The sequence below is a fragment of the Bubalus bubalis genome, chromosome 1, assembly GCF_019923935.1.
Source record: "Bubalus bubalis isolate 160015118507 breed Murrah chromosome 1, NDDB_SH_1, whole genome shotgun sequence".
Taxonomy (NCBI): domain Eukaryota; kingdom Metazoa; phylum Chordata; class Mammalia; order Artiodactyla; family Bovidae; genus Bubalus; species Bubalus bubalis.
The window spans coordinates 64,527,745-64,544,324 of NC_059157.1; positions in this window are offsets into that span (position 1 = coordinate 64,527,745).

A 16,580-nucleotide genomic window follows, 5' to 3' on the forward strand; every position below is an offset into this window, starting at 1 on the left:
ACACAACTGAAGCAACTTAGCACACACATACATATATTTTATGTTGTTGTTCAGTCCCTAAGTAGTGTCCAGCTGTTTGTGACCCCATGGCAACACTCCAGAGTCCTCTGTCCTCCATCTCCCAGAATTTGCTCAAATTCATGTTCATTGAGTCAGTGACAATATCTGAACATCTCATCCCCTTCCGCCCCCTTCTTGTTTTGTCTTCAGTCTTTCCCAGCATCAGGGTCTTTTCTAATGAGTCGACTCTTGGCGTAAAGAGGACAAAGTATTGGAATTTCAGCTTCAGCAATAGTCCTTCCAGTGATTATTCAGGGGTGATTTCCTTTAGGATTGACTGGCTTGATCTCCTTTTAGTCCAAGGAACTCTCAATAGTCTTCTCCAGCAACACAACTCAAAAGCATCAATGGGCCTCCCTGGTGGCTCAGACAGTAAAGAATCTGCCTGCAACACAGGAGACTCGGGTTCAGTCCCTGGGTTGGGAAGATCTCCTGGAGAAGGAAATGGCAACCCACTCTAGTATTCTTGCCTGGAGAATTCTATGAACAGAGGAGCCTGGGGGGGCTACAGTCCATGGGTAGCAAAGTTGGACAGGGCTGAGGGACTACTTTCACTTTCAACCTTCTATATGGTCCAACTCTCACATCTGTACATGACTACAGGAAAAGCCATAGCTTTGGCCGTACAGACCTTTGTCGGCAAGGTGATGTCTCTGCTTTTTAATATACTGTCTAGGTTTGTCATGGCTTTTCTTCCAAGGAGCAAGAGTTTGAATTTCATGGCTGCTGTCACTGTCCACAGTGATTTTGGAACCCAAGAAAATAAAATCTGTCACTGTTTCCACTTTTTCCCCTTCTATTTGCCATGAAGCAATGGGACTGGATGCCATGATCTTAGTTTTATCTGTGTGTGTGTGTGTGTGTGTGTATACATTTATATATACAAATATATATATATATATTTGTGTGTGTATGTGTGTATATGTGCTCACATGTATGTACTCTCATTCATATGTAGAACTAACTCTTGGATCAGCAACCTCTTACTATCTAACTAGATTAAATAAGATAACTGGGATCACCCAGTATAAATCTTTCCATTTTAAATCTCTTCACCTTGCATGCAATCAAACTTTTACCTCATTTCATACTAAGAGAATGAGGTGTCCACCTCATTTGAAGATAACTCCTCAAATCCCTCCATTCTTTCTTCTAAGCCCTCACTCTTCCAACTTTTCCTTTTCTCTTAAATATGCAATCCCTTCCCTTCTATTCTTCTCTCCTCTTTAGCCTATAAATAGTCCCAAGACTCTTCCACCATAAAAAAAAATATATATTTTACTAACCTCCTACTGCTCCCTATAATTTGCCACCTTCTATTCTCTGCCAAGTTTCTCAAAGAGCAGTCAGCATTCACTTTCTGCTGCAATTTGCCTCCCCAGGATCAACGACTCCATAACGTCAAATCTAATGAATATTTAAGTCTTTAAAAATGACTCCTTTGATTTCTTTCCATTTTTCCTTTGTTGATACTATCTCCATCTACTCTTTTTCTTTTTTTTTTTTTTTTTAAAGTGAAAGCAGATTTATCTAGAAAGATACACACTCCATAGAGTGTGGGCTGTCACAGAAGGTGAAAGAGGCGGCCTGTCTTCATCTTCTCTTAAAATATTCTTGTTCCCAAGGGCCCATTTCCAGCCTACTCATGCTGCACACCCATGTGTAATTTCAATCACTCTTGTGGTTTTAACAACCACCTATATATACGAATATGATTAATTTCTCATCTACACCTTTGACTGAGACTTCTCTCAAAGCTTCAGAAACATGCACTCAATATCTTACTCACCATTTCCACTTGGACATCCCACGGAAACCTCAGACTCAGCATGTCTAGCCTTTGAACCTTTAAAATTCCTCATTCCACTCTCTTCTTTAGATGTATGCTAGAAATTAACCCAGCTCTGCTAATTACACCTCATATTTCTCAGAATTGTAGATTAGACGGTGAGATCATGTCACTCCCTGTTTAAAATTCTCTAATGGCTTTTCACTGCACTTGGCATAAAATGGAAATTCCAAGACCCACATGATCTTGGCCCCTCTGTTACTGGGCTGTTGCCACGTTGCCTCTCTTTGTGTTCTTCAAATGCTCGAGTTCATTCATATCTCCAGGTTGTGTCATTTGAGGTTTCCTCTTGCTGGAAATGTTTCCTGCCATCTCTCTGCGTGACTCGCTCTTTCCTTATATGTACTCAACACAAAAGCCATCTCTGAGCACTCTAATCCTGCTCTACCACCATCACTGCCCCCCTCTGCCCCACCCACAACAAGCAGACCCTTGCAGACACACCGTCACTTTTATTATCTTCACGGCACTCGTCACTATTTGAATCATCTGATTTGTGAATTTCCTTATTGTCTCTTTACTACAGACTAAGCAGAGATATTACTTTGCCAACAAAGGTCTGTCTAGTCAAGGCTATGGTTTTTCCTGTGGTCATGTATGGATGTGAGAGTTGGACTGTGAAGAAGGCTGAGCGCCGAAGAATTGATGCTTTTGAACTGTGGTGTTGGAGAAGACTCTTGAGAGTCCCTTGGACTGCAAGGAGATCCAACCAGTCCATTCTGAAGGAGATCAGCCCTGGGATTTCTTTGGAAGGAATGATGCTGAAGCTGAAACTCCAGTACTTAGGCCACCTCATGTGAAGAGTTGACTCATTGGAAAAGACTCTGATGCTGGGAGGGATTGGGGACAGGAGGAGAAGGGGATGACAGAGGATGAGATGGCTGGATGGCATCACTGACTCAATGGACGTGAGTCTGGGTGAACTCTGGGAGTTGGTGATGGACAGGGAGGCCTGGCGTGCTGCGATTCATGGGGTCGCAAAGAGTCGGACATGACTGAGCGACTGAACTGAACTGAACTGAAGCACTTATCATTTTGGAAATATTATGTTTAACTTGTTTTGGGCCCACCTCCCTTACTAAAATTTAAATTTTATAAGAGCTGAGATCTTGTGTGTGTGTGTGTGTGTGTGTGTGTGTGTGTGTATATATATATTTTACTATATAGCCAACTCCAGTTTCTCTTCTGACAGGTCATGAATTCCTCTCTCACCCTCTAGGCCCAATACTGCTGATAAACCAGCAAGCTTTATGCCTGGTCCTGACTGAAATATGGTAAAGAGAGAAAAAACCAAAAAACTCTCTCCATGCAGCTTCTGAGAAAAATCTGAAACACCTAGTTTCTGAGTGGTGCTAAAAGTATCTTGGCCCTCCCAAGGGTGGCACCATGGTCACATAAATGCTCCATGATTCAACATTTGCTGGGCACCTTCTATGTGCCTCATGCTATCCTAAGTGTTGTGTGGGTTACCCTGGTGAATTGAGCACTATCTCTGCCTCCAGGAGCTTGTACTTTTATCAAGGAAGACACACAAACAAGTGTAACAGAATATCTGAGACAATTCTGATTGTTGGATCACGTGTCCTGGTTTATGATTCAGAATATCTTGATCTTGTAACCCAAAACTGAACATAATAAATACTTGTCAACAGTATTTGCTCTTTTGGGAGCATAAAAGAAGCAACTAACTCTGCTGGTAGAATCAGGGGAAATTTCACAACAGATCAGTTAGTTGAATCTTGATGTAACTATGGGATTTTTCTAACTGGAGAAGATGGAGAACAGCATCCAAAGCATAGGGAAAAATTTGAGCAAATGTTCAGAAGTGAGTGTGATCAAGTACCAGAGAAGAGAGAGGGAGAAAAAAAAACCCACTAAAGTGAATACTGCAGAATGATGAGAGCTTGGTAGTTGAGAGCATTGTATGTCATGGTGAGGAATGTTCATTCCCCACCCCCACCACCAATTCACTTGTTCCCCTCACCTGAGCTATACTGGCTATGTCAGAATTACCTGCAAAACTTGTTTAAAATCTCTATTCTTGGGAGTCAGACCTGGATAATCTGATTCAGACCACTTGGAACTCAGACCATCTGGACTGTTTCTGAGAAACTCGGACGATGAGCTCAGGTTGGGAACCTTGAGGTGGAGACTAGAGGAAGCCCTTCTTAGTCTTGCTCCACAGGCCATTACCAAGATCTAAAACTGGTTGGTTCAGCTTTGGAGAGTTCCCCAGCAGGACAGGAAGCAGATTGGTTACCGCATATCCAATGAGAGTGGACTCTGTCTAGTCCTTCTGCTCTGCCCATCACCCCGCGGGCCTGGGCACTCGATGTCCATTGGGCCTCTGGCCCAGGTCCAGGGGCTCGCTTTGTCTCGATGTCCTCATCTGTGATCCAGTTTTCCTCTAGATTTGTGGCTTCTGTAAGAGTCCTGAGTTACTTGGTTGGGGTAACTGCCTCATGTTTGCACTTCCTGCCTTGTAGGGCTGGACATTAGTGAAGGTCTGACTCCACAGCAAAGAGAATCTCAGACACTTGTCCTCACCAGACTCATCGAAGCTTTGTTGGCAAATGAAGGTTTCAACAGGAGGATGACATAACTGGGTCTATATTTTAGCAAGATGGATTACAAAAAATAGGGGGAAACATTTAGAAGACTGAAGTAGTAGTTTAATGGGAGACAGTGAAGAACTGTGCAAATAACGGCTGAGAAAATGAAGACAGGGGACTGAGAACTTGGTCACAGATTAGAGGCAGAGAGAATAAAAGCAGAGATGATGTCAAGGTTTTTAGTTTCATAAAACCATGTTTTTGCTGCATTAGCAATTTGCTTCTAAATCACTTGTTACCTACTTTTTAATCTTACTCAAAGTTTTCCTTGCATGGGGAAGCACCATTATTAAATGATGTCACAGTGTGTTGCAGCCCATTTATTTAAAAAAAAAGAAACACTGAAACTACTGCCATTTTGAAAGCCTTCCTACTGGTTGGAACTAATTTTCTCCACCACAAATATCAAAAGTGCCTGGAAATGTATAAAGTGATCATTTTCAGCCCCCAGAAGTAATGCTATTATTCTGAACCCAAAGTAATCCACTTGAGATGTTATTTTAGAAAAATTTAAAAAGCATCAATAGTTTATCATAGAGAGGAAGCTCTGCATTCAAAACTGCTAATCTGAAAATTTTTTTAAATTAGTGACAGGCTACTCATCTTTTTGTTTCCTTTTTTTTTCACATGAGTATTTCAGCTTTACTTAACAATTTTACTTCTGACTAATTTGAACATATGTGCATTGCTTTAGTGTTTGGCTTGGAGAGAATTTTTCTGGTAAAAATAATTCAAAATCAAGTTTTGTTTTTGGAATGTTTATTTCTCATGAGATTCTGAGAGATGTGCATAGATCCAAAGGGATAACTTAATATTTAGATTTGCTCTTGGGCTTTAAAGGTGTCATTCAACATTAGAGCAATTGTGCTAAAATAACACTCTAATATTCAAAGGGGCTTCCCTGGTGGCTCAGATGGTAAAGAATCTGCTGGCAATGCAGGAGACCTAGTTTTGACCCCTGGGTTGGGAAGATAAGGGAATGACTACCCACTCCAGTATTCTTGCCTGGAGAATCCTACGGACAGAGGAGCCTGGCGGGCTACAGTCCAAAGGGTGACACAGAGTCGGACACAACTGAGCGACTAACAATCAATATTGAAAAGCTGTCCAGTCGCCATATCGTGATTCCTTGAAAGATGATACTGGCCTCCTTTCCTCTTCTTGAAGTTGCCAAGTTAGAACCAGTAGTGAAGTTTAGCAATAAACCTGCCCATGTAGGACCCTTCATTCTTGATTTGGCTAGTGTCCAGCTCTAAATCAGAATATAGTAAAACTCTCAAGTTTTATGTGTGAAAAAACCGAACTCAAATGCTGAGTCCACAAACTCCCACAAGGCAGATATGCCTCCCTGGCTTATGGCCACAACCACTGGAGAAGCTACCATGGACCTGCATGCTCAATCATTAACTCTTCCTCTAACCAGAATTTTATTCTTTCCTGGCTTTCTTCTTTCAACCAAATAATGGAGCAATTTGCAAAACTCCACTTCTGTTCCACAAATACCTTCCTACTATGGAGTGAGCTTTAATAACACACACTGTAGAAATTATTTCCCTCCTTGATGAGTTCATCTTGACCTTCTGTGTTCAGGAAGGAGAAACAACCCCTCTTCCCAAGGAGCGGATGAATAATTGCTTACAAGTAAGAAGAATGCTCCCGGGGAAGGAGGAAGGGAGTTGCCAGCTCCTTCCTTGGTATCACGTTCCCTGCCAGGTAACAGTTGGTAGGCTGCCCGTGATTTTCCACATTCCAGATTCAGTGAGGGTGACGCCCTTCTTCATTAAGATAAACCAGAGACAAGAGCAGCAGGTGTGGTGTAATTCCCTGAGCCTGGACTCCAGACAAAGAAGCAAAAATCCCCTACACCTGCATGTAAGGACAAAGCTTTACTGTAGCAGGAATTTGAGATTGAAAGCCAAGTTTGGAATTGCCTTAAGTCAAGTTGCAAAGAAAATCAGCACAGGCTAGAACTTGACCGGGTGTCTCAGGACCTGACAGCTCCCTTCTTTGGCTTCTTCCCAGCTGAAGCTTAAGAGTAGAGACGGTGTGACCTGAACCCAGAGTTCTCAGGAAATTCAAGAAGAGGAGATCCTGTGGAGCAAGACTAAACCTTAGATATCTTCTTCAAAATGCCTTCGCTTTCAGTAAGCTTCTGTTTGCGGGTGAGTGGAACAAATCCAGTTACTTTGTTCCCTTGAAGAATGGGGAGAGGATATGGAAAAGAGCCAACAGCCACATCCTGACAAGAAAGAAAGCATATTCGCTCAGTCATGTCCCACTCTTTGCGACCCCATGGACTGTCCTCTGTCCATGGGGATTTTCCGGGCAAGAATACTGGAGTGGGTTGTCATTTCCTTCTCCAGGGAATCTTCCCAACCCAGGGATCGAACCGTGTCTCCTGCATTGCGGGCAGACGCGTTACCATCTGAGCCACCAGGGGAGCCCAGATCCTGACATCCTGACAAGAGCCGCATCAGACCTTCAGTCCTTCCAGCAGGGGCAAACTTTGGCTCCACGTTACAGGTCTTGTAACTGAAGCTTGGAAATGTTCCATCACTAGCTCAAGGTCAAATGACTAATAACGGGCAGGGCCTGAATCTGTTGTTGTTGGCTGTGCTGGGTCTTTGTTGTGGTGCCCAGGCTGCTCTACTTCTGGTGTGGGCTTAGTTGCCCCAGGACAGCATATGGGAATCTTAGTTTGCCGACCAGGCGTCAACCACACATTGGAAGGTGGATTCTTTTTTTTTTTTTTTTTTAAGGTTTACTTTACTTATTTATATATTTATTTTATTTTTTGACTGTGCTGGGTCTTCACTGCTGTGCATGGGCTTTCTCTAGTTGTGGCAAGCAGGGGTTACTCTTCGTTGCAGTGCACAGGCCTCTCATTGCAATGGGTTCTCTTGTTGCAGGCGCGTGGGCTTCAGTAGTTGCGGTTCCCGGGCTCAAGAGCACGGGCTCGATAGCTGTGGCACATGCGCTTAGCTGCTCCGTGGCACGTGAGATCTTCCCGGATCAGGAATCCAACCCATGTCTCCTGCATTGGCATTGTGGATTCTTTACCACTGAACCACCAGGGGAGCCCCTGGAAGGTAGATTCTTTACCACTGGACCACCAGGGAAGTCCCCAGAGCCTGAATTTGAACCCAGCATGGCCAAACTTACTACCCAGGGTTTGTCCTTCGTCCTCGTGATTCCCAAATGCCGGTCGCTGGACTTAAGCTAGCCCAACCATTCAGAAGACCCACCTGGGCAGCATTGTCAAAATGCCTAGATCACATACAGGTTCTAGAAAATCTAATTCAATAGATATGGAATGAGACCTGGGAAACTGTGTTCTTGAAGTTTTACCTTGACATTCTTTTGCAGCCAGACTTGGGAACCAGTGCAGTATGTATTTTTCTAAGCCTTTTTTCCAGAAGTTAATCGATTTTGTGCAAATCTTAACTCATCTCCCAAATCAAAGTATAATACATCCATCACTCATAGGGAATGTATCTGATGTTTCTTTGAACTGTGAAGTATATTTTCAAAGTATTTATAATTCTATGCTCCACTGGAAGATGTCCTTGAGCTCTATTACATGCTTCCTTATGTTCAAAGAATGAGGGTGCATCCTTGGGACGAATGTGTAACCTACAATTGGCTTGCTGCAAAACTCAGTCATTTCCTGCAGGGTTCAAGATTTTCCTTACTTCTGAGTGGCTCAGAATACAGGGCTACCGGTGCTCAGGACCAACTTCCCACCTCTTAAGACACTTCTGATTTACTGTACCTTCAGGGCTTTCTTTGTGTTAGACACGGGCTACGCATCTGTTTCGCCAATTTTCTACAGTGCACTTTTTCCTAAGACCATTTTAATTTCAAATTCCTGCTAAAGACCCTGATGAGCCCCTCTCGAGACCTGAGGAGAAGCTTTTTATATCCTTATGCCTTTCAGCTGAGGTTCTTTGTGCCCCTAGGTCCAGGTCTCCAAAGCTTATTTCTCCTTCTTACTCACCCTTTTCTGTGAGAGTCCACAGCTAGACTGAAGGAGGATTTAGAAAGCTGTGATCTAGGGGCCACATCTAGCCTGGCACTTGTTTTTGTAAATAGCATATTACTGGAACACAACCAGGCCCATTCATCTGCTTGTCTGAGGCTGCTTTCATGCTGCCGTGGCAAAACTGGGTAGCCAGAGACCACACGCCCTGCACAGCCAGGAGCATTTAGTTTCTGGCCCTTTACAGAAAAAGTTTACATTTATAAATTTTCCTGCAACAGAGAAATACCACATATACTTCTAGGATCACTCAAAAACACATATGGTGTGAGGATTTTGTCCTTTGCCTATTTTTCTTTATTTTTAATCCTTTTTTTACAGCATAATATCTGTTGCTCAGTTGCTTAGTCATGTCTGATTCTTTGCAACCCCATGGACTACAGCACACCAGGCTTCCCTGTCCTTCACTGTCTCCCGGAGCTTGCTCAAACTCATGTTCATTGAGTCGTTGATGCCACCCAACCACCTCATCCTCTGTCACCCTCTTCTCCTGCCCTCAAGAATATATGTATCCTTTTTTTTTAATCACATGTTCAGATTATTACTGAGGCAAAATTAGGGTGTAAAAATGATGGATAGTCTTTTAAATAAAGCCATTTTTAAATATATGATGAGTCACTTATTTATATATGTAAGGGGAAGTACTGTGGAGAAGATTATTTGAATCTCTGTTCATTTGTCAGTAATTCTCTCCTCTTAACCTTTCCCCCATCTGCTAAAAGGAACCCCAATTTCACCAATTTGTACAGTGTATTGATGACAACAAAAGGAATCAATATTTTCTTTTAATTTTCCCTAAGCCATCTTGATAATTAGTGATGGTACCAAGTATATATCTAATAAAATATCAACCCAGGAAAGTAAACCTTAGAAAAAAGTTTCATTACTTTCTACAAAAATAAGAAATAACACGCCTTTAAAAATCTCATTATTCTTTTCAAAAAAACAAAAGTCACTAAATAAAATCTTCAAGATTTTATATTTAATGATTATCAAAATGCAACTGACTTGTACCTGAAATCTGGACCTTGTCTTTAATTATGCTCACTTTGCCTGCCAAGTTATTGACATTTAAAAGTACCAGTACGCCCTCTTGTGGCACATTGCAGTTACTGTTCTTTTTTACTACTAATTTAGCAAGCAGTTCGTTGTGTGCCTGTGTTAGTCCTTTAGTCCTGTCTGATGCTTTGCGACCCCATGGACTGCAGTCCACAAAACTCCCCTGTCCATGGAATTCTCCAGGCAAGAATACTGGAGTGGGTAGCCACTCCCTTCTCCAGGGGATCTTCCCGACCTAGGAATTGAACCGGGCTCTCCTGCATTGCAGGCAGATTCTTTACCAACTGAGCTACCAGGGAAGAACTGGTGGGACCAGCTCCCCGTAATGTCTCCCCTGGACTGCTTGGGATTCTTTTGTTTTTTTAATATACAAGCCCATCATTTACTGGTTTAACTGGGATCCCTTGAGCAAACTACTGTAATATTCTCAGCCTTAATTTCTTACCTGTAAAATGGAGAGACTAATAATGGCACTTTCATATAGCTGTCATGAGGATTGAGTACAAGAATGAACGTTAAGGTGCCTAGCTCAGGCCGGCAGCAGAAGAGACTAACATGTGTTACAGCCAGTACTGCTATGAGGTTTTCAAACATACCCTAACACTGTGATTTCTTAATATTCCCCGCTCTCCTTTTGCCACTCCCACTTTTCAAGTGTATTCTTAATCTGTTTTCTTAATTTTTTTGTTTGTTCATATTTGCTTTTGCTTTCTGTGTGGCAATGGAAAAGCTAGCCTTAAAAGTGTGGGCTCTTAAAAAAAAAAAAAAGTGTGGGCTCTTGTTTCTGAAGCCTGGATTTCAATTGACTTCTTACTCCTCTAACACAAGAAGACTGCCTTTTAGGGCCAGTACCTAGAAATGTAAATAGTGGAATATTTCTGTGTTACATGGCTATGAATCCCTGGACACCCTTTTTATTGAAGAGCTGAGAGAGATCTTCTGATGATTAAAAAGTTTGAAGAGCAATACAAGGAAGTACTTGTGTGTGAGTGTGTGTGTGTGCATGTGCACTCAGTCAGGTCTGACTCTTTGTGACGGCATAGCCTGCCAGGCTCCTCTGTCCATGGAATTCTCCAGGCAAGAATACTGGAGTGGGTTGCCATTTCCTCCTCCAGGGGATCCTCCCAACCCAGGGATCAAACCCATGTCTCCTGCGTCTCCTGCTTGGCAGGTGGGTTCTTTACCACTAGCACCACCTGAGAAGCCTGAGGAAGTACTTACTGTTTGGTTTTTCAGTGGTCAGATGATTCTTAGGCATTGATCTGGAAGTTTCTGATGCAGGTCAGGCAATTCCCACGTCACGGATCTGTCCGTTTTAGAAGGAAAGTGAAGAATGACGGCGGTACAACTTCACTGGAGGGAACAGATGCTCCAACTATTGAGGGTTTTTTGTTTTTTGTTTTTTTGTCCACAGCTTCATCAAACATTAAAAGTGAATTTCTAGGTCAACTCCAGCTGGAAAGTACTTATTTTAGAACCCAGTTTTTTGTTTCCTTAGCAATGCTCTGACATCACGTCAAGGTTCTTACACTCAAAAATAGGGCCTAAAAAGGAGCCTTGATTCTTTTTGTATGATTTATATTTGCAGATGTTTCAGTGTCTTTATTAGATGTAGTAAGAGTAAAACATGCTAGAGAGAGAGAGATGATTCCAAACAGACTACTCCAGATAATATTTAATAAACAAGTTTTTAACTATACCCATGTTGGTACCCATGACTGTTGCCTGTTACCTAGGAATTAAATGGAGTTGCAAGGTATCATCACTATAGTAACTGGAAGTCACTGGAATCTTGAAAATGTGGGAAGATGTTAAATTTAGATCAAAGTGAGTATTTGTCACATTATCAATCCTATTCCGGCAGGAGCTAATTTTCTTCAACAGATCTTCCTTATATATCACACGAGAATCTCCTGTATCTCTTTTGTGCCAATTCTCAAAATCATTCAAATTAGCAAAACAAAATTTTTTTTTTGGTTTTCAGAAATAATGGTTTTGTTGTTGTTTCAAATCATAACTTAACCGTTGTTGTTGTTTAGTGCCTAAGTTATGTCTGACTCTTCTCAGCCCCATAGACTGCATCACGCCAGGCTTCCCTGTCCTTCACTGTCTCCCAGAGCTTGCTCAAGCTCATGTCCGTTGAGTCGATGATGCCATCCAACCATTCATGTCCCAGTGCTATTTCGCTTTCACTGAATGATAAACATTACAAATGCCTTGTGTTTTCTGGACACACACTTTTAAGTAGCCTTTTTTTTTAAACCTCAGAAATGCCCCATCTGACCTTCCTTGTGACTGGTCACAGTGAATCATTCAAAGCTGGCATGCTGCAGGATTTTAGTGTTTTCTGTGGCATTAACTTCCCTACCCGCAAACACACAGCCTTCAAACTACCCAGATGAGATCAAACAGTTGCTGGTGTTTATATTTTCCTAGGCATCAGAAAAAAAAAGTCAATCCCACAAAATTAAGTGTCTTTAGGAGAAAAACAAAAAGACATGTGGATGTCTCACATCAAAGGCAGAAATATTTTCCATCTCTTGTTTAGTGTTCCCAAACTCCAGGCAGTCTCTTTTTAATTTTTTTTTTTTCCTTTTTCTCTATCACCTTTCTCTCCTGCCTCTGAATTATAATTAGGAAACTGGAGGATAGAGTTGACCTTCACTTGCGCTCATTTTCAGTAATAAGCAAAGTCTAATGGAGGACTTTTCTGCTTCTTGACAAATGATCAATGCTGCTTCTTTGGAGTTCCTGACACACATCTGTGGGGTGTTGGCCATGGGCTCCCCATTGGAAACCCCTGAAGGGGGACTGTGCTCCAAGCAGTGCAAACACATGTGTTGCTAGTCACCTGTCTTGCTTTGTCCATGGCCCATTGTTGTCTAAAAATAACGAATGCTCCTGACCTAACTCTTTACTAAAACTTTCTGGAGGAGTTGACCTCCTTGGATTGTATCCCTGGAAGAGCCAAGTGAAGGACTGTATTTTGCCTCAGACCAGATCCCCTGGTTGAGCAAGCAGCTCCTCCCATAGGTCTGGACTGAGGAGAGGATGAGCCGTGCTCTGAATCAGTGAAACCAGCTGGATACACTTCATATCAAAATATACTCCCTCTCTTCTGTCCCAAAGCTCGAGAAGAATGAGGTACAGTTCATTCCCCAAAGAAACAATCCTACTAGTAACTAGCGCTGACAGAGTCCAGCGGATGTCCAGAGGTGAGATATTATGCCTGACAGTGCTTACAGAGTCTTCAGTGGGAGCCTGGGAACCCCTTCCTCTGCAGTCTCTTTTCTCTCTCCATGCCCCAGCGATGCCCACCCCATTCTAGAGGTGCTGGCTCCATCTCGGGAGTGAGTAGGTAATGAGATTCCTTGAGGTCATCATGATCGTTTTTCCTAGACGACTCAACCTGTTACACTTGCCTTCTCCCTCGTAAGAAGAGGCTTATCATTTCAGAATCTTCTGATGAGACCATTCAAATAAACCCTTTTTAAAATGTGTTTAATGTGCTTAAAATTTTCTTTCACTTGAATCTTTACTACAAGTTCCCTTCATCAGAAGTAAACAAGGAAGAAAAAATTTTTAATTATGTGTATATACGTGCTAAGCCACCTCAGTTGACTCTTTGCAACCCCATGGACTGTTGTCCGCCAGGCTCCCCTGTACATGGAATTTTCCAGGCAAGAATACTGGAGTGGGTTGCTGTTTCCTTCTCCAGGGGATCTTCCTGGCCCAGGGGCTGAACCTGCATCTCCTATGCCTCCTGCACTGCAGGCAGATTCTTTACCACTGAACCACTGGGGAAGCCCCCACGTATATATTCAGATAGATAGATATAGATATATCTATTCAAGAAGTCCAAACATAACGTAGTGTCTTCTTTGAATCAAGAATTGTAGTAGGTCCTGGGAGTATAGAAATGAATAATTCATAGGCAAAATTTTAGTGTCTATGAATTCAGAAATTAACTAGAGGTGAGGTGGTGGTGGTGAGTTTCCTAGTGGCTCAGTGCTAGAGAATCTGCCTGCCAATTCAAGAGATGCAGGTTCGATTCCTGGGTCAGGAAGATACCCTAGAGAAGGAAATGGCAGCCCATCCAGTATTCTTGCCTGGAGAATCCCATGGACGGAGGAGCCTAGGGGGTGACAGTCCATGGGGTTGCAAAGAGCAGCAGCAGCAAGGTGGGGGAGGTAAATAGACATATAAAAAGTTAATGGTAATGCAGTCCTGTAAGAACTTGCATCTAGAAATGAATAAAGTTTTGGTTAGCTCTGAAGGAGGTACCACTCCCTGGGGCAGCCTGAGAGGATATTGTTGGTCTAGGGTAGATGGGCCTTGGTCACAAGGAGGCTAGCTGCAGGGCTCAGGGTAGGGGGGGAGGGTTGGGGGCAGGGGGTAGGGACATATCCCATAGTTAGTGCTGACTCACTAGTGGGCAAAGCCAGGCCTTGGCAAGGCTGGCTGCCAGGCTGGGAATCCTGGAGCTGGTGTCAGCCTAACGGCGAGTGAGGCCAGATCCTAGGGCAGCTGGCTGTGGGACCCAAGGTATCCTGAAGTTGGTGTCAGCTTGCTGGGGGATGGGGTTGGGGCCCAGGGGTAGGGTTCCAGGGCTGTGCTCACCCCCTGGTGGATAAGGCTAGGTCCTGGACTGGCTAACATCCAGCGCCAGGTCTTCAGGTGGTCTGCTGGTGGGTGGGGCTGTGTCCCCGGTTCAGCTCCTGCTTGACCTGGGGTGTCACAAGACTGCTGTCAAGTGGCCAGTGGGCAGGGCCGGGTCCTGGCACCAATAAGCTGGAGGGAGAATTGTAAAATGCTGCTTGCCAGCACCAGTGGCTCGTGGTAAGACAAGCCCCCTAAAACGGCTTCTGCCAGAGTCTGTGTCACCAGTCTGTGTCATGGGAGTGTGTCTAAATTGCCTCCCTCCTTTCCAGAAGGCTCTCCAAGATCAGAAAGTGGGTCTGACCCTTTCAACATCTCCCCTGGGTCTTCAAGTGTGTGCGATTTTGTGTGCACCCTTTATAAGTGGAGTATCTATTTCCCACAGCCCTGTGGCTCTCCTGAAAGTAAGCCCCACTGGCCTTCAGAGCCAAATGTTCTGAGAGCTTATCTTCCCCATGTAGGACACCTGGACCGAGAAGCCTGAGGTGGGTCTCTGATATCTCACACCTTAGGAAGAACCTCTGCAATTAAAATTAGCAACCTGTTTGTGGGTTGCTCACCTGGAGGTGTGGGTCTTGACTGTACCACACCTCCACCTCTCCTACCTGTCTTGTTGTGGTTCCCCCTTTATATCTTTGGGCTTCCCTGGTGGCTCGGACGGTAAAGAATCTGCCTGCAATGCAGGAGACCCAGGTTTGATCCTTGGGTTGGGAAGATCCCTGGAGAAAGGAATGGCAACCCACACCAGTATTCATGCTTGGAGAATTCCAAGAGGAGACAGAGGAGCCTGGCAGGCTACACAGTCCACGGGGTTGCAAAGAGTCGAACACGACTGAACAACTAACACTTTCACTTTTCACTTCTATATCTTTAGCTGTAGATGATCTTCTCTAGCTAGTTTTCAAGTCATCCTCATCAACAGTTGCTCTGTATATAGTTGTAATTCTGGAGTGCTCATGAGAGGAGGTAAGCTTGGGTTTTTCCCAACCCAGGGATTGAACTCAAGTCTCCAGCATCTCCTGCATTGGCAGGCAGGTTCTTGACCACTAGCGCCACCTGGGAAGCCCTCTGAGCTACCATGCTGCTGCTGCTGCTAAGTCGCTTCAGTCGTGTCCGACTCTGTACAACTCCATAGACAGCAGCCCACTAGGCTCCTCTGTCCCTGGGATTCTCCAGGCAAGAACATTGGAGTGGGTTGCCATTTCCTTCTCCCATGTATGAAAGTGAAAAGTGAAAGAGAAGTCGCTTAGTCGTGCCCAACTCTTAGCAACCTCATGGACTGAAGCCTACTGGGCTCCTCCGTCCATGGGATTTTCCAGGCAAGATTACTGGAGTGGGGTGCCATTGCCTTCTCCTCTGAGCTACCATAGCCCAATACAAAATAAAGTTTAAAATTTGGAAAAAAAAAAAAAAAAAAAGAATTCTCCCTTAATTGTGATGTTTCCTCTTGGTAAATTTCCATCCACTAAGCCCCACCCTGCTTCTTGGCTACAAATTCCCATTTTTCCTTATTGAGTTGATTGGAGTTGAGCCCAATCTCTCTCCCCTACTATAAAACCCCTTTGTAATGGTTCCTGTACTTTTTGTGATAGTTTCCCTGAATAAAGTCTGCCTTAGCATGCTTTAACAAGTGTCATGAATAATTTTCTTTTTAATAGACTTCAACATATGAATTTTGGAGCGAGGGGACTCAATTCAGGTGATAATATAGAGCTTTGAAAGTTTTGAGAAAGTATGGTAAGGAAGCTCCAGTGAAGAGCTTCTCCTGAGAGAGACAAAGAGAGAGAGAGGGAGGGAGGGAGAGGAGATTCTTCATTTTCCTAGAGCTCTGGAAGAAGGCATGGATTGACTGGGGTAACCTCAAGCTCTGTACTGGGGAGTAAGGAGAAGAGAATGAAAAAAGTAGTTGGCATCCTGTAGGATAACACTTCTATGTGGTTTAGGAAAAATAAACCTCAGGAAAACACAAAATCAAACAATGCTCTGACATGTAGCCCTATGTATCTCTTGGCAATTGAAATGCCCACTACTATTCCATCACCAAAGAGTCATGTTTATGATTATTACCAGTTATTGATTGCCTACTAGTTCAGTCCAGCAGAGACATTAAGGGCCCTAGGGTCAGACAACCTTGCATTTGAGTCCCAGCTGTATCACTTACCATGAGACCTTGAAAAATTCAACTTCTAGGCACCTCATCTTCTCTTCTGGAAACTTTGAACAATGACTGTGTCTTCCTCAGATGGCTCTAGTTAGGTATATTAGATATGATTTAGTGTTAATACAGTCAGGGACTATATAT